Consider the following 15,842-nt stretch of genomic DNA (forward strand, 5'->3'; position numbering starts at 1 on the left):
GTCGAATGTAACTTCTTAAGGTTCTTGAAATAAAACTATCCTGTTTTTTGTGCTATTGATAGTAGTAACATCCACTCCTGACTAAAAGACTTGTCATGTTCCTATTGCATTCTACCTGGTAAACCTACACCATTAAACGCTATTCCAAAATGTTGAGTCAATGTCTTTTAACTCATTACGGTAAATACCTAGTAGAGTTTCAAGACGGCTGATTCAGCCAGGGTGTACGGCTGGCTTGCCGATTGTTTGCACATGAGGGGATTCACATGCAACAAGCAGTTTCTCCAACAAGGGCTTCTGTTTAGCTCAGGGGGATTCTGCCTGGGAATAACAAAGTGTGTGTAACTATAGGACCTACCCCTGATTTTATAACTGTAGCTTCTGTTTGTTCTTCGCTCTTTGACACATGGCAAATCACTTGTGAACTGATTGCTAAGAGTTTGAGCACTAAAATCCCTGCTAGTCAGTGGGAACTGCAGATGCTCAACACCTCTGAAAATTAGGTTGTGGTAGGTTCCTTATCTGTGAAATAGGGAACATGTGCCCTACACACCTGTCTTGTGAGTGCCGCGTGTTGAACTCGGAAGGAAAGCACTGTAGAAATGAGAGTATTAACCCGCAACCTTCTAATAAAAATATCTTCTTACCTAGCCCAGTGCTACCATCCCTGCCTGAGTGGCTAAACTAAGTAATAAAAGGGATAACTTCCTCCTCCCTGGAGCGTAGTCTCTGAGACAGAGTTCAGATGTTCACTTTTAGAGGCTCCAGTTAGGCAGGTGTTCATCAGTTACCAGCAAATAATCCAGTTAATGGGATTCTGAATCCATGCAACATGGGAGAATTAATGTCCTGATGTGTGTGCCTAAACTACAAAAAGCAAATTACACAAGGATCATTCAGCTGGCGTCAAGGGCAAGGAAGTACTACATTGTTTAGTGCCTGTGTGTACTTGTGTAGCCCCAATCATGACCCAGAGCCTTTTGTGCTAGGCACTGTACAAATAGAACAGAAACGATGGTCCCTGCTCCAAAGAGCTTGCAGTCTAAGTATGAGATGAGATAGTTACAGAAAGATGGGGGTATACAAGGAAACAATGAGAGAATACATATAGGGCTTGGGATTGAACAAGCATTATCCAGGATCTCAACCAAGTCAGGATGTTGTCAGACAAGCCTCTGCTGCAAATTTTCTCCCTCCACACCATTGCAGAGCATGCTGTCCACCTGGTTACTGCCCTTCTCTGTGCACAGAGCATTTCAGAAGTGCTGTGTGTCCATTTTCAGCGTCTGACCTAGTTGGACTAGGAACGGCTGTAGTGACATGTCACATCCAAATCAGCATTATGACACGATGGTGCATCACAATGTAATAAATGCTGCGTTGTGCGGATCCTGAAAGTTGATTTGAGAATTCGTGAATGCCCCACAGGTCTTGTGGGGCACAGAGTTGTGGTCTTGGAAATACAAGGCTGTATGTGTGTCATCACAGCCATGATTTCTGAGAGCAAAACAAAAATGATTTGTTCCTTAGTTTTTCATTAAAACTCCTGGGTTTTGTCATCCTAGCCAGCCTGATTTAGAATGAGCTCAACTCCACCATGAATGATCTAATCTTTAGTAAATTATTAAACTATATGTAGTCTACTGGAGTTTTCCAATGGGGTTTAGATCTTTTAAAAATATTTCAGATTTTCAACCACTTTTATTATTAATATTATGGTAGTGCCCATCAGGCAATATGCAAACATGAACAAGAGAGAAAATAGTCTAATACATAGCAAATGCTGATTGCACATTATGAGCATTGTGAAATATCCTCTATTCAGGGCCGGCTCCAGGCACCAGCCCTCCAAGCATGTGCTTGGGGCGGCACCTGGATGGGGGCAGTGCTCACCCGGGCTCGCCGCTCTTCCCCAGCGCTCTGGCCGGTCGGGGAGAGCGGGGCCGCGGCCGGGCTCTCCGCCCTCCTCCCAGCGCTGCGGCCGGTCGGGGAGAGCAAAAAAGCCAGAGCCGGCCCTGCCTCTATTGTGTACCAGGACTTCTCCATCTATCTAGAAAATGGTTTTTGCAATGATTTTTTCCCCATTTTTTTTTTTAAAAACCATCACACACATCCAGCCACTGTATCATAGTATGACTATATAGTTAAACGTGTTTGGGCATCTCCTGGATGAAGGGGTGGGTGGGTTATATCGCACTATAAAAATGGAGTAATTTCTTTGATGCAAAGTCTCAGTTTTCACTGTTAAAATGGGATTAACATATCAACATTTATTTCTGTTTTCAAACCGTGGACATGATCATGCATAAAACCCACTCTTGACAGAACTGGAAATCAGCAGGAGAAAATGGCCTTGCTGAGCTAATTTACTCTGTGGTTTTACTTGTATTTCTATGATACTTTGACTTTATTGCTGCATTTCACAAATGATCTTTTTTAGTGGCGATATGGGATTATGCTAAACCAACCAGTCTTGCCCATTGCAATGGCTATTGTCCTCTACTGGCCTATGACAGAGCAACAACAACAACAAAAACTTGGTTAGATGCCACGAAGTAAGTGGCAATGCCTTAACCATATGCGTGTTGTAAAGGTCACTAGGACCTCTTCCATCCTTATCAAGGGGAGTGCTAACCTTCTCTCCTTTCATACAACACAAATACTGGGCACAAGCCCTAAGCTTTTAAATAGCTGAAATACTAAAGATTTTAAAGTTATGGAGACTAAAGAAATACAGTCTAAAAGCAATTAAATAGCATGAAGAGTCAAATAATAATATTTTAACTGATTCATAAAACTAATATGTATTGACTAACCTAGGATTGTCTCTTGGTAATGTGATTCAGAAGCCGACTAATTCAATAAAGCGACTAAAACTAGGCTGTTGCCCGTCTCTCTTTCTCTAATACATTCATCGCTTTTAGCCAATCAGAATACAGGAGTCAGATGATTCGGATACAAGGGGTGGGGCTGAATTTTAGCTCCTAAAAATACGATAGGATCCTGCTTTCGGCTGTGAAGATCGTCTCATGGGGCTACCTGTTGGACGGGCCTGAAAAAGCCCCTCACACGCCAACAACCCGTAACATACTAGCCGAATCAGCAGTCTCCAAACAGCAGATACATTGACTGGCCATTTTGAATGTGGCAGCTGCAGTGCACAGCGCCTATCCGCCTCACCCACGATGGCGGCCGCAGCGGGGCGGGGCAGAGCCTGAGTTCTAGGTTCGAATCCCAAGTGGGACAAAAAGTTCATCGTTTTACAAACACTTTTTTTTTTTTTTTTTTAATAAAAGCCCCAGACCAGCACAGGAGCTGTGTGAAAGCGTCTCTCTTTCACCAACAGATGCTAGAGTGACTAGACAGCAAGTGTGAAAAATTGGAACAGGCAGTGGAAGGTAATAGGCGCCTATAGAAGAAAAAGCCCCAAATATTGGGCCTGTCCCTGTAAAATAGGGACATCTGGTCACCCTAACAGAAGCTGGTTCAATAAAAGCGATTAACTCCCCCGCTTTGTCTCTCTCAAAACTTTTTAGAGAGTTTACACTTTTTTCTATTTAATTATTATTTTTTCAATGTTGTTTTTGTTTTGTTTTGTTTGTTTTAAAGAAAACTGATGTAAAAAACCCACATTTTTACTGTAGTTGTTTTTTTTCATTTCAGGGCTTTAGGCAAGGCTGGCAATTTAGCATTCCCAGGACCCCAAAGGGGCAGAGAGCGGGGGCACAATGGGGCTTCAATGACCCCCCCAAAGGGGCAGAGAGCGGGGGCACAATGGGGCTTCAATGACCCCCCCCAAAGGGGCAGAGAGTGGGGTTATAGTGGACTTAGAGGTTTCCCTGATCCCCGCCTGTAACACTGATGTCAGTGGAGTTGTTCATATTTTGCTCCAGCATGAGGGTGATTCAGTCAGGCCCACGGGGTATTTTAACCCTGTAAACCTTCTGTGTGTCACACCTCTCTGGTCCTGAGACATTGAACTGGGGAGTTGGAGAGAGATTGGGCTGGTCTGTATATTGCCATATAAGCACAGTGCCCAAAGAATGCAGGAGGCCCTCAAGAAGTTCCTTGCATTGCATGAAAGGGAAGTCATCTGCAGTTCTGGAGTGGCTGGTGGAAACCTGTGAGACAACAATTATTTAAAAATGTTGCATGAAAAATTATCAGCATTTTTCAACCTGCTGTATTTGAACAGCACTGCGCCAGATTCTAGGGCAGATATAATGAACTGACCCGCCGTCCCTGATCCAGTGACCCCCAAACTATGGAAAAGGTCTGGTTTCCAGCTCAGTGTCCCAGCTCTTTACCAAAGTTTTCTTTAAGGCACCTCTGGGCATGTAAGACCTTCTGTACCGAAACAAGTGCAGTGGGGTGAGTGCACAGGATGGTGTCACAGACAGGGTGACCAAGTGACCTTCTCCGTTGGATCAAATGAACTGGAACCATAAACTCCCTGAACATTAAATCTCACCAAATGAGGGTCAATCCATCCTCATCATCATATCCACACCCGAACATAGACACTTTATGAACGTCATACCCTCATATCTCAATGTCTGTACTTTGACCCATCAACCTTTTACCCGCAATCGGGGATATTGCAGATTATGTATTCCTCATGCCACCTTATCTTAAAACAAACTTTGCACCTTCGATAATCTGTATGTTATTCCCTGATAACCAGAAACTTCTATGCTCAAACTCTGTTCACTACTTTTTTTTAACATCATCTTAATAAAATTACTTATTTTGCAGCTCCCTGGGTGCTCCACAGAAGGCTTAGAAAGACACAGCTCTTGCCTCAGGGAGTTTACAATCTCAGTTTCAGTTGTGACTTAGGCGAGAGAGACCATAGGAAGGGGATGGGATGGGATGCGGCTAAAAGGCGTATGAGTGTGTTCCTTCTTTGCATATGGAGACACAAACTGATATAAAAGGCATCCTGCAGTTGGGATTTTACCTGTTTGGGTGGCATTTTGTAGGTCTAAAAAGCTCGAGGCCCATGAATGATCTGTTGCAGGGCCGGCTCCAGGCACCAGCTTAACAAGCAAGTGCTTGGGGCGGCCAGGGGAGAGGGGCGGCACCTGCGGCAATTCGGGGGCGGCAGGTCCCTCACTCCCTCTAGGAGCGAAGGACCTGCCGCCGAACTGCCGCTGCCGATTTTTTTCTTCCCCAATTGCCGCCGCCGGTCGCGATTGCGATCACGGCTTTTTTTTTTTTTTTTGCTTGGGGCGGCAGAAATGCTGGAGCCGGCCCTGAACTGTTGAGACGTGGGTGTGGTTTGGGGATTAGCATTTTGAATTCTGAATCCCATGTGAATTCTTCCTAATCCCCGTGAAATCCCCCAGAGTTTAGTTCTGTCTCCATTACAGTTGGCAGATTCGGAATGGAACAAACCCAGAACAATTTCCTTTGGGGGGTGGGGGTGGAGTATGTGTCCTCTAAAGGTCAGCACACAGGACTGGGGTCAGTGCTTCTGGGTGCAAATCCTCAGCTGGTGCAAATTGCCATCGTTCCATTGGCAATTTACATCATCTGAGGCTCGGCCAGGGACACTTGTGTGCGTGACCCGAGGCGAGTCATAATCTCTTTGTGGCTCATTTCATCTGTCGGTAAAATGAATACAATAATGCAGACCTCCCGGAGGTTAATTAACTAACATCTTTGCGATCCACTGGTGGAAGTGCAGTGTTTCATTATTTTATTTCTTCTTTTATGTTTTGAACCCCTCCAAATAGACTCTTTAGAAAGTTCAATGAAAAATGAGTGTCTAAGAGCAGCTGCAAATTCAGGGTTTACAATCAACAAATATTTCAGGTGCAAACAAACAACATGCTGGTTTTTGTGCCTGCAGCATTCATAATAAACCAGCGTTCCAGCTGCCCCAGACTGAGACCCATTCACCGGGGGATTTGACGGAGACGGGGAAATTAGTGCCATGTGATAAATTATGTCTCTGGTTGGGGATGAGCTCTAAGAAGGATTTACCCGCAAAACCGTCTAATCTGTGCTCGGTTTATCTATTTTTCTGGGTATCCCAAAGGTTTAAGTGAGAACATGAATGTACCATGAACTTTCAGTTTGCTGATTCCAATTGTCCAGCGCTGATAAATCTCTGTAAATTACATCAGGGCTAATGACGTGATGAGGGACATTTATGCTAATTCCAAAGGTGGCATCAGCACCAAAAACACGCTCTAAAAGAATGGGCGCCAAAGGAAATGAAAGCAAGAAGCCAAGGCAAATCAGCAATGGAAGCACCTCAAATTGTGACCTCATGAGCGGAGCAGCGTCACGCTTTGGTCATTGCTTGTGTAAGAAACAGGGAGATGAGGCAAATTTCCTGGCCAAATTTCAAATTTCTGCTCCATTAGGTGTTAGATGCTCAGTGACAACTTAAATATCAGGACTGTTGACGCTTCCATTCCTCCTCTGAGAAGGGAGTGGAAGGGTCACTCAGATCTGCACAATTTACCATGAGTGACATTTCATTTTGGTGACTTAAGCGGATGGTGTTTGGAGATGCCACCGCTTATCTTAACCCTAAATGAGAAGCAGCTATGGCCAAAGAGTCCAGCAGAAGCCCTGGGTACATGCAAGCCCCACCAAGAGGGAGCCAGGTTCTAGGAGTCCAGTTGAACCACTTGCCACCATGATCATATTAGGAATGTCTGCACCATCTACTGCAAGGTTCCCAAACTTTTTGCCTGCATGACCCCAATTCTGAGACTTATTGATTCCTGTGACCCCATAACTACATCACTAGAGTCGCTGCTGGAGACTGAACCTCATGCAGCACCTGCATGGGCCCCGAACAGAAATACGTGCTCCACAAAATGGCATCTTCCAGGCAGCGTGACCTTGCACGTACGGTGCACGCGAGGTCACGCTGCGCGGAGGATGCCTTTTTGTAGAGCGGGTCTGGACGCATTAGGATTTGGTTTGTATATTCATCTGCTGAGGGTGCAGCCCAACTTGAGGGCACAATGCATAGTTTGGGAACCACTGATCTACTGTGAGCGACGTCTCTTTCTGGTGATTCACATGGGTGGAGCTTTTGTTATGGGGAGGAGCTTATGAGCTTTAAAAGACTGCAAGTGGTCAAGACTTTGTGCTGCCGGAGGTGTCCACCTTTGATGAGCTATAAGACCAATGTGTCAAGGTGTGAGTTCCGTCCTGACTGAAAGACAAGATTCCTGCATCTTGAATCAGTGGCCTGGTTGTCCACATACCTTGGGATTTCTAGGTTGGGAGCTTCTCATCCAAAATACCTGGCCTACCTTATGAAACTGGACAAGTTCATGGAAGTGGATGGTTTGGTTGAAGGTTGGCGTACATTTACACTAGTTAAATATCTGGCCCTAAATCAGTGTCGTTCCATCAGCTCAACAGGGTTATGCTGATTTGTATCAGCTGATGCCAGATCTTCTTTCGTACAATTGGTCTCTCAACTCAGAAACCAATGTAGTTAATTGAAGATTAAAAGTTAGCTTCCTCTGCTTGTTGAATCCTAGGATTTATGGCTGAATGTCATTAATCCTAAGTATACACTTGATCTCCTCCCCCAGGCTTTTGTTCTTCACCACGTTAGACATTTGTTACACTCACATTGCTTTGAGGCAAGACACGGCGGGGTGTTCATGATTTCAATATATGGTCCCCATTATTTAGGCAGCTCTCCTAGGTGCTGCTTCTTTGGTTCAACATTAATTGGCCATACTGAGTGCTTGCACTTGACTTAGACAAGTATGTGTTGCCTCCAAGTGAACTATTAATGACCACACTGGCTATTGAATAGGTCTACAAGGAGATAAGACTCAATTTCCAGTTGCTAGTCGAGCCATACATCCTAATTAGTGGGGAGATTTCCCAAGGACAAATCCGTACCATAATCATTCAGTTCTGTTGGAGAAGCAGACGGCAAGTCATGAGCCGGCACTCCTCTGGCCAGGAAAGAGTCTTTTTCCGTTGATTTCAATGGACGTGAGGAGCCTAAACACTTTTGTGGATCTGGACCACACAAACTGAACATGTACTGGCTCCCTTGTGAATCACCACTGGGCTTTGAGCCTGGGGTTTTCAGCTTTAAAGCTGTCAAGGCTGCTTCCCCACTCTGAACTTTAGGGTACAATGTGGGGGCCTGCATGAAAACTTCTAAGCTTAACTACCAGCTTAGATCTGGTCCGCTGCCACCATTCCCAAGTGGATTCCCTTCCCGGGGAAGCCTTGAGAAACCTTTCACCAATTCCCTGGTGAATACAGATCCAAACCTCTTGGATCTTAAGACAAGGAGAAATTAACCATCCCCCTCCTTTCTCCCACCAACTCCTGGTGAATACAGTTCCAACCCCCCTGGGATCTTAAAACAAGGAGAAATTAACCATCCCCCCGTCCTTCCTTTCACCAACTCCTGGTGAATACAGATCCAACCCCCTTGGATCTAAAAACAAGGAAAAATCAATAAAAGAAGGCTTTTAATAAAAAAAAAATGTAAAAATCATCTCTGTAAAATCAGTATGGAAAATAACTTTACAGGGTAATCAAACTTAAAGAGCTCAGAGGACCTCCCTCTAGCCTCAGGTTCAAAGTATAGCAAACAAAGATAAACACTCTAGTAAAAGGTACATTTACAAGTTGATAAAAACTAACACGCCTTGCCTGGCTATTTACTTACAAGTTTGAAATATGAGAGACTTGTTCAGAAAGATTTGGAGAACCTGGATTGATGTCTGGTCCCTCTCAGTCCCAAGAGCCAACGACTTCCCAAACAAAGAGCACAAACAAAAGCCTTCCCCCCCCTCCCCCAAGATTTGAAAGTATCTTGTCCCCTTATTGGTCCTTTGGGTCAGATGCCAGCCAGGTTACCTGAGCTTCTTAACCCTTTACAGGGAAAAGGATTTTGGAGTCTCTGGTCAGGAGGGATTTTATAGTACTGTACACAGGACAGCTGTTACCCTTCCCTATAAAGTTATGACAAAAGCATTGACAGCTATCATTTGAGCTAAATGAGTAAATTCCATTATTAGGTAGTAATAGTAGGCTATTATCCTGGATGGACCAGCCGCTAAAGGAGGATGCATAATACATTAAGCCAGTAGGTGACATGTGATCAGAACTGGGAGATCTGGGTGCTGTTCCCAATTTTGCCACTAGCTGGCTGTGCAGCCTTGGGGAAGTGACTTAACTGCTCCATGCCTCAGTTTCCCCATCTGGAAAATGTAGATAGCTATACTCATCCTTGAAAAACATTTTGATACCATGGAGTAAAAAGGGCTACAGCAGGGCTATGGTGGGCAGAGTAAACAGCTCCAATCCAGCCCATTTCTCCTACCCCGTTGGAAGCTTTATTCATGTGGCGTGGCAGCCTAGGCACAGTGTGGAATGAAAGTGACAATGATCAAGGCTTCTATTTCTCTGCTTATGTTTCCCCCCCGCCCCAATCCCTTTACACACGGAGAGATTTCCTCAGGCGGCCAGCACCTCACTCTCCTATTTGTTTCTTGTGACCCCAGCTGCGTGAGTCAGACACTGGGTGAGAGGGTGTGACCCAGAGAAACTGCTTTCCCCGGCGCAGCTAACGAGAGGTTGATGTCCACCCTAACTAAGCTACTTATTTTGCCATTTTAATTTTTTAATCCCCTACATTCGGTTGTTCTCTCTTCTCAGTAAGCATTAGCTCTTTAAGTCCAATTAGCTACATTTAGAGCTTGGGCTTTGGAGGTGGGGGAGCTGGCGAGACTCGGGACACCAACGATTAGATGGCCAAGAACTTTGAGGCTATGGCAGGCTTAGAGCAGCAGCCATGGGGCTCTGATCTGGCCGTTGTGTCCTTGCTGCAGGGGCTTTGCCACCAGCAGTTGCAAATTCTGAATGCAGTCTGGCCAGCAACTCATTGAAGAGAGCGTACCTCTTGTCCTTGCTCTCAGCGCTCTAGGAGGCTGCATCTCAGGCTTCATTTCTGCTCTCAGTCCTGTGCTCTCGTCCTCCCAGTGAGCCTGCTTCTGATCTCACGTACACTGGTGCAAATCAGCAAGAACTCCATTCATGTCAATGGGCCTGATTCTGATGTTACTGACGCAAATCACGAGTAACTCCGGCCTTGTTTCACATACCGGGTGCTGGGTAATAACATGAAAGGACTTGACGTTTGTGACACTAAACTGACTCTTCATTAAGAAGGCTATTTACAGAGATCTGCAACTGCAGCGAGCATGCCAGTCATGTGCACACAGACTGACTTCCTGATGCCTCCTCCAAATGCTTCTCTCCTGCAACCTGTGTTCCTCCCTCCAAGATCCATGCCGGTTGCTACAGGCTACAGGCCTGATTCTGATCTCACTGATATTGGTGCAAATCAGCAATAACTGAAGTGTCACCAATGGGCCTGATTCTGATCTCATGCTGGTGTAAATCCGCAATAGCTCAACTGAGGTCAATGGGGAGTCACAATGGTTTGAAATCAGCATTTGTCTCTTCGCCTACTTTGTGCCCTTTTATTTTTTAATGCATCCAGTGTGCTTTGCTTGCGCAACTGTCTTCTTCTTCCTCATACCACTTGTTAAAACTTGGGTCTCTTGGCTATCACTTTTCCACTGCTGATCGCCTCTCTGGTGCTGTATGCTCCATGTACCAAGATATTTCTAGGCTAGGGATTGCCCAGCGTGTGTGAATTGGCTCCTCAGGAATGCAGCTGCTGGCAGGTTTAACTTAGAGCTGGTTGGAAAATGTGTGTCCAGTTTTCCATCAGAATACACTGCTTCAATGAAAACCAAAATCTTTCATGAAATCATGTCAATTGAAAGCGTGTTTTGAAAAATGGAAGCGCTAGTACAGACCGGGCTGGGTTTGTTTCCAGGATTTTTAAGACGGATGCAGCTGAATTGTGGGTAGAGCCAGTGGGAAGATTTTTATGTGGCATGGTGGCTCCTGCGTTGCAGTGGAACCTAGATTCTGTTCCTGGCTTTACCTCTGGCCTGTTGGGGATGCCCATGGCCAAGTCACTGTCCCTCTTTCTGCCTCAGTTTTCCCATCTGTAAAAGGGGGATAATGGTACCGAGCCCTTTTGTTAAGTGCTTTGAGATTTATGGATGAAAAGTGCTTTATAAGGGCTAGGTATTATTATTACCTTACAACACACCTGTGAGGCAGGGCAGGGCTATTATCCACATTGTACACATGGGACACTGAGGCAGAGAGAGACTCCATGACTTCATCAAGGTCACACAGGAAATCTGTAACAGAGCAGGGAACTGAACCCTGGTCTCCTAAACCAGTGTCTTAATCACTGGAGCATCTTCCCTCCCTAATGTTGGGGCAAGACACCGTTCAGATCTGGGATTTTACTTCAGGCCTCTCTCTAGTTTAAAAAAGAAACCATTTTCTTTTAAATAAATGATCAAAAATTTGTAATCCGTTTCTGCCTGCATCCAGTTTTGCTCTAACAGCATCACCCCACCGGGGGGTATATTTTGTTCGAAAATCTTAATTTGGGATTTAAAATCAGTCCATTTCTCTTTAATAAAATTATTCTTGGCCTCTTGAAATAGCACAGTATGTCATACAAAGTCAGCTCAACCAGATGAAAAAGCTCAAAGAGGAAAAAGAAAAAAAAGGGGAAAAAAACCCCAACCCTTCTGTCTAATCCAACTGAATTAGAGGATTTCCAAGTGGATTTAGAACTAAATCTTGATTAGGGAGAATTTCTCTCCAAGAGCTGCTGCGTGATAGTATTAATGGGGAACGATCATGGATAGAGGAAATAGGACAGAAATAACCGAGGGTTACACATACACACACACACACACACGTCTGTTCGTGAAGCGAAAGAATCAGGGGAATCTCTCAGGAGGAAAACAAAAAGCCCCAACACCGCAGTGATTGAGAGACTTAGGGGACGACTGCAAGAAGATCTTATATGTACGAACTGCCTTTTTCTGTCTGTTTCATGATGTGATTCTAAAGAAGGTTTCCATGGTTCTGAATTAATAACAAGCTGATTTTCAAGTAGCGCAGAATGATGCACGTGCCCGGAGATTGTAGCGGGCATGCCAAGGGGCAGGAATGGCTGCAAGGGTTAGATGGTCTGTTCTGTCTACACTTTGCACACACACATTTGATTTGTTTTGTTTTTAACGTAGTGTGGATCCCCGGAACTGATCCCCATGCTGTTAAGACACAGACTTGGTGCTGCATATGGGATCCTCTCTCTGATGACTGTGGCTTTCGTTCTTCCAGTGGGTAAGTGCTTCCAATCTACAAGGTTATAGACGTGCCAGCTGGTTGTCTGAAGTTGCTTTTTTAACCTCCTAGCTGCTAAAAATGTGATTTATTTTTGGAGGGCATCTAAGGGCATTTCCACCCAGGGTCTACCTAATCATTGCTGAGTCCTGGTGGTTTCAGAAACTGAATTAATAGAATCATATATTGTATGAAAAGAGGGGCACAGATAAAAGACGAGCGTGAGTCTAGCATGAGTCAGGAGCCCTGGGTTCTGTTCCTGACCCTCTTCACTGGGTGGCCTTGGGAAAAGCTCCTTTGTGGCTTTATTTCCCTATCTATACAGTGAAATGCTTTGAGAGCTGAAGCTGAGAGGACTTACGGAAGGGCTAAGTATTATTATTTGGAGGTGCGGGGGTGGGATGTGGAAGCGCTGTCAGATCTCCAGCCCTGGAGGACTGCACACACAGCAGTGGAACAGTGGGAAATCCAGTGCGGCTATAGTCAAGGAGTTACCGACTTCTATTGTTCTGCTCATTGAGTGCAATCCAGGGATCAGGTGCTGTGTCTGCCTTAAAATTCCCATGATGACTGCATGAAAATCCTTATTGCTCCTTTCTGTCCATGACCACTGTTTTTTAGGGACTTGAGATGGCTTGATTTTCATCCAGACTTAGACTACGGGCAATTCTCAGAGAACACGACTAAATCCAGCTGGGAAAACATGTGCTATCCTTGTACCATAAGGGGACTCGGGACACTGGGTGGGACTCACTGTCCCAGAGGTCCCAGACAATTGCTTTTCTATCCTGCCCCCTCTGATATTTCATTGTCAGTTTGCAGCTCTGCTAGACACCAGGGTTTAACAAAGGGAAGACGTTAATAGAAAAAATAAGCATCCAAATGACAATGATATATGAGCATAGAATCATAGACTATCAGGGTTGGAAGGGACCTCTGGAGGTCATCTAGTCCAACCCCCTGCTCAGAGCAGGACCAATCCCCAACTAAATCATCCCAGCCAAGGCTTTGTCAAGCCGGGCCTTAAAAACCTCTAAGGAAGGAGAGTCCACCACCTCCTTCGGTAACCCATTCCAGTGCTTCACCATCCTCCTAGTGAAAAAGGTTTTCCTAATATCCAACCTAAACCTCTCCCACTGTAACTTGAGACCATTACTCCTTGTTTTATCATCTGCTACCACTGAGAACAGTCTAGATCCCTCCTCTTTGTAACCTCTTTTCAAATGAAGGCAACATTATTTTTCTTGGCTCTTCAGAGATCATAGTCTAGCTTTCTGTTTGCTTAATGATATCTTCTCGGGAACTGTTTCAGAGGCAGAGTTATTTGACTAGAGAGAGGGAGAGACTTTCAGTGTGTGGGAGGGTGTATATTGTCTCTGCTACTTGGAAACAGCATCTGATTAACAACATTTTCATCCTAGCCGAAGGATGGCACCCACCCATAGAGTAGTGATATCAGCCTGGTGAGAAATACCAGATTAGAGTGTAAGTCTGCCCTGATAAGTTACCGGGGCACCTTGTCTACCCCGTGTGCATTCGGCATCAGAGATGCTGACTTTAATGGCTAAAATAAGTTTGTGCCACTGTTAGCCCTGCACAGCTGATGGACAAGAGCTGGACCGCATTCCCTGTTGTGCGTCATCAACAGAATGGTTCTCTGAGCTCCAGCTCCGGGACTGATGAGTTACCTAGCAATGGGGCTCCACAAGTGTCATTGAGGGCAGAAGTAGGCCTGTGGAACCCTTCTTACTGATGATGATGATGTGTGAAAAGGAAAGAAACCAGCTTGGCTTTCAACTCCCAGGTTGTGTTTGCAGGGCTGGGATGTAGGAAAAACCCCATTTTGACTTGCATACTGAGCACGTGTGATCTGGAATCAGTGAAACACAATTCGAACACAATTCAAAACCTGGGAATATAGGCAGAACCTCCTGGGGCCATTTTTGCACCCACTTTTCAGAGCAGAAACTCTTTTTAAAGCGAGATGGGTGCACAATATCCTAGACTTGGACTGAATGCTTTGTATTTAATTTTCCAGTTACCTGATGCATTTGTTGGCCTATATAATAATGATCACAATAATAGCCGAACACATTCTGTGATATATACAGAGATATCCCCTAAAGTCACCAACATCCATATTGTCAAAGGTACTTAGGCTCTTAAGTCCCATGAGAGTTAGGCACCTAAATAACTTTGAGGATCTGAGCCTAAATATTGACTCCGAGAGGTCTGTAAGGCACTAAGATTTCTTTTACTGCTTACAAAACTGCTTCTAATTATGCTCATTCAGGCTTGGCCCCTGCTCTCTCTCATAGCTCTGGTTTTATAGTGACCTCTAGTGGGCTAAAGGAGGTATTGTTATAATGGTATGAGCATATTCCTTGGGCCCATTAGTTGCACAAATATAAAAGGTTTCAGAGTAGCAGCCGTGTTAGTCTGTATTCGCAAAAAGAACAGGAGTACTTGTGGCACCTTAGAGACTAACAAATATATTTGAGCATAAGCTTTCGTGGGCTACAGCCCACTTCATCATTCAAAAACCAGTAGGAGAACACTTCAACCTCTCTGGTCACTTAGTAACAGACTTAAAGGTGGCAATTTTGCAACAGAAAAGCTTCAAAAACAGACTCCAATGAGAAACTGATGAACTGAAATTAATTTGCAAACTAGATACCATTAACTTGGGCTTGAATAGAGACTGGGAGTGGCTGGGTCATTACACAAATTGAATCTATTTCCCTATGTTAAGTATCCTCACACCTTCTTGTCAACTGTCTGAAATGGGCCATCTTGATTATCACGACAAAAGTTTTTTTTCCTCCTGCTGATAATTGCTCATCTTAATTAATTAGCCTCTTAGAGTTGGTATGGCAACTCCCACCTTTTCATGTTCTCTGTATGTATATATATCTTCTTACTATATGTTCCATTCTATGCATCTGATGAAGTGGGCTGTAGCCCACGAAAGCTTATGCTCAAATAAATTTGTTAGTCTCTAAGGTGCCACAAGTACTCCTGTTCTTTTTGCGGATACAGACTAACACGGCTGCTCAGCAAGGGAAAGGGCAACACAAACATTTTATTGAAGGATCTCTAAAAAGAACGGAAGTATTTGCCCTTGGAAGAATCTAGTCATGTTTCCAATGGTCTTGCTTAGCTTCTGGTCTACAATGCTACGGCTGCAATATTATCGTTGGCACAAAGTACGTTGACATGGGCTGCTCCAACCCAGAAGTGATTACCTGCTCCCATTCTCACCAGGGCTTCAAACACCGGTTCTGCATTAAAACGGAAAGCGGTAAGTCTGCCTCCATTTCGCTTGTCCGGGCCGTGTGTGTGTGTGTTCTCTGATCGGCAGTGCTGTTGTGCAAAAGCAAAAGCAAATCAGTTTATTTTTGCTGGTACCAGGCTATGGTGTTGTTTTGTTACAGCCCTATAGGGGCAGCGTGTGTCCGGTAATTCAGCCTGCAAGCCAGAGCATAGCAACCAGAGGGTGTTGAGATGGGTCCTGATCACACCCATTTGAAGACAGTGGAGATGCTTCCATTGACTGCACTGGGCCTTGGATCAGGCCCTTGAAGTTGGTATGAGCAGCAAAAGTC

At 44.8% G+C, this 15,842-nt stretch overlaps 1 protein-coding gene and 1 non-coding gene across 2 annotated transcripts in view; one reads left to right on the forward strand and one right to left on the reverse strand.

Annotated features, from left to right (window-relative positions):
* LOC135976492 (spidroin-1-like) overlaps nt 1-15,842 on the forward strand; it is a 925,731-nt gene that overhangs the window by 899,448 nt on the left and 10,441 nt on the right. The window lies entirely within an intron of this gene.
* Nucleotides 2,530-2,657, reverse strand: LOC112059678 (U6atac minor spliceosomal RNA). Its single transcript, XR_002888967.2, has one exon. It is a non-coding gene; the product is annotated as a U6atac minor spliceosomal RNA (small nuclear RNA).

Source organism: Chrysemys picta, chromosome 18 (assembly GCF_011386835.1).
Source record: "Chrysemys picta bellii isolate R12L10 chromosome 18, ASM1138683v2, whole genome shotgun sequence".
Classification (NCBI taxonomy): Eukaryota; Metazoa; Chordata; order Testudines; family Emydidae; genus Chrysemys; species Chrysemys picta.